This window comes from Papio anubis, chromosome 14 (assembly GCF_008728515.1).
Source record: "Papio anubis isolate 15944 chromosome 14, Panubis1.0, whole genome shotgun sequence".
NCBI lineage: Eukaryota > Metazoa > Chordata > Mammalia > Primates > Cercopithecidae > Papio > Papio anubis.
Genome location: NC_044989.1, coordinates 61,854,841 through 61,863,567, shown reverse-complemented (window position 1 = coordinate 61,863,567; position 8,727 = coordinate 61,854,841). Strand labels below are relative to the sequence as shown.

Here is an 8,727-nt window from a genome sequence, read left to right as displayed (position 1 = left end):
TAACTAGACAGCAATTTGCTAAGCTTATGTACAAACTGCTGTACAAACGACGCACTTGACTGGGTGCTGTGGAAAGTATACAATAGCATACCTGCCTTCTAATAATGGCCCTAAGTTGTACAAAATAGTACCTGGAGTGTGGATGTGAGGGAGAAGAGTATACTCCACAGTAATTCTGGTCTTTTTCCCCAAACGTCAGATACAATAAAGACACAAAGGTTAAAGGCCTATGTTCAGGCCGGGCGTGGTGGCTCACACGTGTAATCCCAGCACTTTGGGAGGCCGAGGCAGGCAGATCACTTGAAGGCAGGAGTTCGAGACCAGCCTGACCAACACGATGAAACCTCGCCTCTACTAAAAATACAAAAACTAGCCAGATGTGGTAGCGGGCACCTGTAATCCCAGCTACTGGGGAGGCTGAGACAGGAGAATCACTTGAGCCCAGGAGGTGGAGGTTGCATTGAGTGGAGATCATCAGGCTGGGCAACAGAGCTAGACTTTGTCTTTAAAAAAAAAAAAAGCCTATGTTCAATAATAGCAACCAGTACACTAAGAATGACAAATCATTTCCATGGAAATAGTAATTTTCCAAAGTTGTTTATGTGGGGCTGGTTTTCAGACAAGTTCTTAGGAACATACTACAAATTGTAGAATTAGAAATTTCATATAGTACATTATTTTTATTCAGAGGTTAGTTCTACCACTAGATGATGACATATAAACAAAATACTGAAAACAGTCAACTTTAAGCTATCAAAGATAGTATGATTATTGCTGATTATGGTTTTGAAAATTCAAATTTACAAGAAATGATGGGATATTTATAAAATGTAAGACATTCTGCTTCATTGTTCTTTTAGAATGCACACTCTTCAAGAACATTAAAAGGTCCCTGTTGATACATATACTAAGTCAGCATGGCAGAGTGAAGAGTCGAGAGTTAGGAGGCAGTAAAAACCTTGTTTCTACTGGCTTCTGTGCCTTATCTTTTTTTTTTTTTTTTGAGATGGAGTATCGCTGTTGCCCAGGCTGGAGTGCAGTGGTACATCTCGGCTCACCACAACCTCCGCCTCCCAGGTTTAAGCAATTCTCTTGCCTCAGCCTCCTGAGCTGGGACTACAGGCGCACACCACCATGCCTGGCTAATTTTTGTATTTTTAGTAGAAATGGGGTTTCACTATGTTGGCCAGGCTGCTTGTGAACTCCTGACCTCATGATCTGCCTGCCACAACCTCCCAAAGTGCTGGTATTACAGGCATGAACCACCACCTCTGTCTTATCTGTTAATCAATTGAAGTAGATACGGGGTTGGTAAATTGCAGCCCAAAGGCTACTTCTGGTCTACTATATGTTTTGTGTGGCTTGTGGGCTAAGAATGGTTTTAACATTTTAAATGGTTGAAAAAAATTAAAGAAAAATATTATTTTATGACACATGAAAATTATACAAATTTCAAAGTCCATAAATAAGGTTTTATTGAAACATAGCCATTTATTCCCCTATTATCTACATCTGCTTTTGTGCTAACAGAGTAGTTGTGATAAGAGACCCATATTATCTACGAAGTATAAAATCTTTACTATTTGCACTTTATACAAAAAGTCTGTTGAGGCTGAGCATGGTGGCTCAACCCTGTAATCCCAGCACTTTGGAAGGCCAAGGCAGGCAGATCACCTGAGCTCCAGAGTTCGAGGCCAGTCAGGGAAACATGGTGAAAACCAATTTCTACAAAAAATACAAAAATTACATGGGTGTGGTGGCGTGCTGAAGCAGAAGTGTTTGAGCCCAAGAGGTGGAGGTTACAGTGAGCCAAGATCATGCCACTGCACTCCAGACTTGGCAACAGAGCGAGACTTTGCCTCAAAAAAAAAAAAAAAAAAAAGTTTATTCAGCTCTGATGTAGATGATTGAAGAGCAATGACCATTTATGACAACAATTCTCTAAATTCTCAAAGCATGTTAAGCATCATGTATGTTTTTAAAGAAACAAAACCGGCCAGGCGTGGTGGCTCACGCCTGTAATCCCAGTACTTTGGGAGGCCGAGGTGGGCGGATCACGAGGTCAGGAGATCGAGACCATCCTGGCTAACACGGTGAAACCCCGTCTCTACTAAAAATACAAAAAATTAGCCGGGTGTGGTGGTGGGCGCCTGTAGTACTAACTACTTGGGAGGCTGAGGCAGGAGAATGGCGTGAAACCGGGAGACAGAGCTTGCAGCGAGCAGAGATTGCGGCACTGCACTCCGGCCTGGGGGACAGAGCAAGACTCCGTCTCAAAAAAAAAAGAAAGAAACAAAACCTAAGAAGCAAGAGATTTTTTTTTTTTTTTTGAGAGTCTTGCTCTGTCCCCCATGCTGGAGTGCAGTGGCACAATCTAGACTCACTGTAAACTCCGCCTCCTGGGTTCACGCCATTCTCCTGCCTCTGCCTCCCAAGTAGCTGGGACTACAGGTGTCCACCCCCACACCCGGCTAATTTTTTGTATTTTTAGTAGACACAGGGTTTCACCGTGTTAGCTAGGATGGTCTCGATCTCCTGACCTCGTGATCCGCCCACCTTGGCCTCCCAAAGTGCTGGGATTACAGGCATGAGTCACAGCGCCCAGCCGCAAGAGATTCTTAAAAAAAAATTCTGTAAGGATCAGAGTGTGTCTTTAACACCTCATATTACTATGCATCTACAATAGTTGTTCTGCATGTTCTTTTTTTTTTTTTTGAGACGGAGTCTCGCTCTGTCGCCCAGGTTGGAGTGCAGTGGCTGGATCTCAGCTCACTGCAAGCTCCACCTCCCGGGTTTTATGCCATTCTCCTGCCTCATCCTCCCAAGTAGCTGGGACCACAGGCGCCCACCACCTCGCCCGGCTAGTTTTTTGTATTTTTCAGTAGAGACAGGGTTTCACCGTATTAGCCAGGATGGTCTCGATCTCCTGACCTAGTGATCCGCCCGTCTCAGCCTCCCAAAGTGCTGGGATTACAGGCTTGAGCCACCGTGCCCGGCCTCAAGTTCTCCATGTTCTTTTGAGACAGGGTCTCACTCTATCTCCCAGGCTGGAGTGCAGTGGCCCAATCATGGCTCACCCCAGCCTCAACCTCCTGGGCTCAGGTGATCCTCCCACCTCGGCATCTTAAGTATTTAATGGCGAAAACTGCAACTACTGGCTCAGCGCTGTGGTTCATGCCTGTAATCCCAAGCACTTCGGGATGCCGAGGCGGGTGGATCACGAGGTCAGGAGATCGAGACCAACCTGGCTAACACGGCGAAACCCTGTCGCTACTAAAAATACAAAAAATTAGCTGGGCGTGGTAGCGCACACTTGTAATCCCAGCTACTCAGGAGGGTAAGGCAGGGTAATTGCTTGAGCCCAGGAGGTGGAGGTTGCAGTGAGCCAACATCATGCTACTGCACTCCAGCCCGGGCAACAGAGCAAGACTCTATCTCAAAAACAAAAAATTAAAAAAAAAAACTGCAATTACTTTTGCACCAATTTAAACAGCTGGGACTACAGGTGTGTACCACCATGCGTGGCTAATTTGTAAAATTTTTTTGTAGAGACCAGGTTTCACCATGTTGCCCAGGTTTTCTCAAACCCTTGGGCTCAAGCAATCCTCTAGCCTCAGCCTCCCGAAGTGCTAGGATTACAGGCCTGAGCCACCGTGCCTCGCCTGTCCTGTATGTTTTTTTTTTTTTTTGAGACAGAATTTTGCTCTTGTTGCCCGGGCTGGAGTGCAACGGCACGATCTCGGGTTACCACAACCTCCGCCTCCCGGGTTCAAGCGATTCCCCTGCCTCAGCCTCCCGAGCAGCTGGGATTACAGTCATGTGCCACCACGCCCAGCTAATTTTGTATTTTTAGTAGAGACGGGGTTTCTCCATATTGGTCAGGCTTGTCTTAAACTTCTGACCTCAGGTGATCGGCCCGCCTCGACCTCCCGAAGGGCTGGGATTACAGGCATGAGCCACTTCGCCCTGTAGTCCCAGCTACTCGGGAGGCTGAGGCAGAAGAATCGCTTGAACCTGGGAGGTAGAGGTTGCGGTGAGCTGAGACCACGCCACTGCACTCCAGCCTGGGTGACAGAGTGAGATTTCGTCAAAAAAAAAAAAAAAAAGAAAAAAAAAAGAAAAATCTCTATCAAGCCAGGTGCAGCGGCTCTTGCCTGTAATCCCAGCACTTTTGGAGGCCAAGACGGGTAGATCACTTGAAGCCAGGAGTTCAAGACCCGCCTGGCTAACACGGTGAAACCCCGTCTCTACTAAAAATACAAAAAATTAGCCGAGCATGGTGGCCGGCACCTGTAGTCCCAGCTACTCGGGAGAATGAGGCAGGAGAATGGCGTGAACCCAGGAGGCAGAGGTTGCAGTGAGCTGAGATCGTGCCACTGCACTCTAGCTTGGGTGACAGAGGGAGACTCCGTCTTAAAGAAAAAAAAAAAAAAAGAAAAAAAGAGTATCTGTATCAGTTAGAAATGTGTTTTGTTACAAGTAACGAAAATCTGAAAAATGGCTTAAAGAAAAAGAACTTTTTTGACGAGTCTTGCTCTGTCATCCAGGCTGGAGTGCAATGGCAACCGCAGCTCACTGCAACCTCCGTCTCCCGGGTTCCAGCGATTCTCCTGCCTCAGCCTCCCAAGTGGTTGGGATTACACGCGCCCTCTACCACGTCCGGCTAATTTTTTTTTTTTTTTTTGAGACGGAGTCTCGCTCTGTCCCCCAGGCTGGAGTGCAGTGGTGTGATCCTGGCTCACCGCAACCTCTGCCTCCCAGGTTCAAGTGATTCTCCTGTCTCAGCCTCCTGAGTAGCTGGGACTATAGGCGTGCGCCACCAAGCCCAGCTAATTTTTGTAGTTTTAGTAGAGACAAGGTTTCACTATGTTGGCCAGGCTGGTCTTGAACTCCTGACCTTGTGATCTGCCCACCTCGGCCTCCCAAAGTGCTGGGATTATAGGTGTGAGCCACTATGCCCAGCCTAATTTTTGTATTTTTAGTAGAAACAGGTTTCATTAAGTTGGCCAGGCCAGTCTCTAACTCCTGACCTCAAGTGATCTGCCCTCCTTGACCTCTCAAAGTTCTGGGAATACAGGTGTGAACCACCACACTCAGCCAAGAAAAATAAGTTTTATTTTTCTCACATAAGCAGTCTGGGCATAGACTGCTGTTCAGATGCATCAGGGATCCACACGTTATGATTCTGTTTTATCATTTTTTTTTTTTCTTTTTTTTGAGATGGATTTTTTTTTGCTCGTTGCCCAGGCTGGAATGCAATGGCAGAATCTCGGCTCACTGCAAAAAAACACAAACAAACAAACAAACAAAAACCCTCCACTCCCTGGGTTCAAGTAATTCTGTAGCCTCAGCCTCCCGAGTAGCTGGGATTACAGGCGCCCATCACCACACCTGGATAATTTTTTGCATTTTTAGTACAGATAGGGTTTCACCATGTTGGTCAGGCTGGTCTTGAACTCCTGACCTCAGGTGATCCACCTGCCTCAGCCTCCCAAAGTGCTGGGATTACAGGCGTGAGCCACTGTGCCTGGCCTGTTTAATCAAATTTTTTAAACAATGAAACTGCAAATGGGATAAAATTGTTAAAAAAATTACAAGATGGCGCCGGGCGCGGTGGCTCACGCCTGTAATCCCAGCACTTTGGGAGGCCGAGGCGGGCGGATCACAAGGTCAGGAGATCGAGACCACAGTGAAACCCCGTCTCTACTAAAAATACAAAAAATTAGCCGGGCGCGGTGGTGGGCGCCTGTAGTCCCAGCTACTCAGGAGGCTGAGGCAGGAGAATGGCGTGAACCCGGGAGGCGGAGCTTGCAGTGAGCCGAGATCGCGCCACTGCACTCCAGCCTGGGCGACAGCGTGAGACTCCGTCTCAAAAAAAAAAAAAAAAAAAAAATTACAAGATGGGTATTACTTTGTGTATCGAGACCACGTTTCAGGCAGAAATAAGGTTTAAACGGTATGTTAGCTGAATTTGTCCCTTATTGTATCAGGAAAGGGGAATTCTTCCCAAAGAACCCATCCTGCAGATTTCTGCTTACATTTCTTTTTTTTCCAGAGAGGGTCTCACTGTTACCCAGGCTAGACTGCAGTGGTATGATCACAGCTCACTGCAGTCTCAATCTCCTAGGCTCTAGTGATCCTCCCACCACAGCCTCCCCAGTAGCTGGGATTACAGGTGTGCACCACGCTAATATTCTTATTTATTGGAGATGGAGTTTTACCATGCTGCCCAGGCTGATGTAGAACTCCTGGGCTCAAGCAATCCATCTGCCTTGGATTCCCAAAGTGTTGTGATTGTAGTCGTGAGCCACCACTACCAGATAAAAACATTTTTTTTTTTTTTTTGAGACGGAGTTTCACTCTTGTTGCTCAGGCTGGAGTGCAATGGCGCGATCTTGGCTCACTGCAACCTCTGACTCCTGGGTTCAAGCGATTCTCCTGCCTCAGCCTCCTGAGTAGCTGGGATTACAGGCATGTGCCACTACGCCTGGCTAATTTTGTATTTTTAGTAGAGATGAGCTTTCTCCATGTCGGTCAGGCGGGTCTCGAACCCCCGACCTCAGGTGATTGGCTCACCTTGGCTTCCAAAAGTGCTGGAATTACAGGCGTGAGCCAACGCACCCGGCTAATTTTTAAATTTTTGTAGACAGAGGGCTCCCATTGTTGCTCAGGATTGTTGCTTACCTTTCATCAGGAAGAGCTCAAATAATGTATGGCCAGCCCTAGAGAAGTCAGATCACCATGATGGTTGGTTTCAACCGCTACCTGAAAAAATGGGAGACCAGCAAGTTGGCTCACATCTGTAATCCCAACATTTTGGACCGGAGGATCAATTGAGGCCAGGAGTTTGAGACCAGCCTGGACAACAGAGCAAGACCCTATCCCTACTAAAAATAAAAAAACAATTAGCTACGTGTGGTGGAGAGCGCCCGTAGTCCCAGCTACTAGGGAGGTGGGAGGATCCCTTGAGCCCAGAAAATGGAGGCTGTAGTGAACTATGATCGCAACACTGCACTCTAACCTGGGCAACAGAGTGAGACTCTGTCTCAAAAAAAAAAAAAAAAAAAAAACCCAAATAAATAAAAATATTTGGGGTTGTGTTGGGAGGGAAAAAAAGGATAGGTGGGAATGTATGTTGAGTGGACAATGAATGTCAACCTCAGGATCCAAATTAAGTCTGCAAAGACCCAACTCTGTGAGAAAGACAAGGAAGACGGAAGATGATGGCAGAATAGATCTACAATCCTAAGGATCACCTGCTAGTAAGAAACAACTTAAAACAGGTTGGGCAGAATGTTTACAGTATCAACTTCAAGCAGCTGAAAGGTAAAGCATTTGGAACCAGGTGGTTCTGGCATGGAGAGATGGGCGCGCCATAACCTCCACAACAGCTATCAACAGAATTACTACGGGGCCTTGATAGACACCTGGTTATCATTCAGAGATTATGCACACAATCTTACGGACTTTGCAGTCAGATGTCTATGTAAACACGTTGGACACAAAAATTAGCAAGCAAGGTGTAATTGCGGGCGGGAGGAAAATTCCCTTACAAACTTCAGTTGACTGACCCCTTCACCTGTTCTTTATCTTAATATCCTCGTTATTCGCTCTCAGCTGAGAAGCATTACTTGCTATTTCAGGTGGAGCTGATGGGCACATCGTGAGGGGCCCTCTTCCGTAAAAATGAGGCGATGTCGGGCAAACACTCTTTACTCCGCCATTTCTAGTTACGTCAAGGATCTTACTGCTCCAGGACGGAGGACCTCCAAGGTAATCAGGGTAGCGATAATCACCGATACAGTTAAGTGGGGCCCTGGGATGATGCACTCTCAGACCCCGTGGGGAGTGGCCCTTGCGCCCAAAAGAGAGCAACGGAGTAGCCCCGGCCCGGCACTCCAGTTGACTCCCTGCTTCCCCCACCCCAAAAGCCTGAGCGCGGAAGAGGGGGGACACCAAAGAAACCCGCACCAATTCCCTGACCCGGCCCTGGGGAAAAATGGCGAAGCCCAGGGGCGGGGGACAGGACGGCACGAGTGACCCGGCGCTCGCCGGGCCTCGGAGCCCGTGGAGTGTGTCGCGGTGGGCGACGCCGCGCAACTGCTACCCGTTCGTTGCCTCCGCCATCTTCTCTTACTCACCCGGACTCCCCCCGCGGCCGCGCTGGCTTCGCGTTTCCCTTCCGGCCGCTGACAGAGATCCGGGCTGGGCGGGGTGGGCGAGCGCGCGGAGGGGGTGGACCGAGGGCGGGGAGGCCGGACGGAAGAGGAAAGGGAGGGCGGCGAGCCAGTCACGGCGGGGTGTGGAGCGTGCGGCGTGTATGCGGAGGGAGAGGTGGGGGGCGGAGGAGAGGCGAGGGAGGGAGGGAGGGAGGCGGAGGAATGAGAGCGCGCGGCGCCTCTCGGCCGCTCCTAAGCCCGGGCGGAAAGAGCCGAGCGCAGCCCGAGCGCTCTGTTAAAATGGCGGCGGCGTCGGCGGTGGCCGCGGCGTCTGGTCGGTGAAGTGACTCTGCTGCTTCTCTCCCCACCCGCCCCCTCCCTCCCTCTCCCCTTCCCCCGTCCTTCCCCTCCTTCCCCGCCGCCGGCGCCTCCGCGCCCCTCCGGCCTGCGCACCTCCCCTCGCTCCCCTCCTTTCCCCCGCCCGCTGCGGGGACCGCCGGCCCCCTCCCCCATTCTCTTGCTCCCCGCCCCGTCCCCGCCGCCGCCCGCCCTCGTCGCCTCCCCGCCC

General features: G+C 49.4%; 1 long non-coding RNA gene across 1 annotated transcript; it reads right to left on the bottom strand.

Moving 5' to 3' along the window:
• Positions 1-5,096: 5,096 nt before the first annotated feature.
• LOC103876987 lies at positions 5,097-6,883 on the bottom strand. Its single transcript, XR_636479.4, has 2 exons — positions 6,685-6,883; positions 5,097-5,277 (listed from the first exon to the last, which is right to left on the bottom strand). It is a non-coding gene; the product is annotated as an uncharacterized LOC103876987 (long non-coding RNA).
• Positions 6,884-8,727: the final 1,844 nt, after the last annotated feature.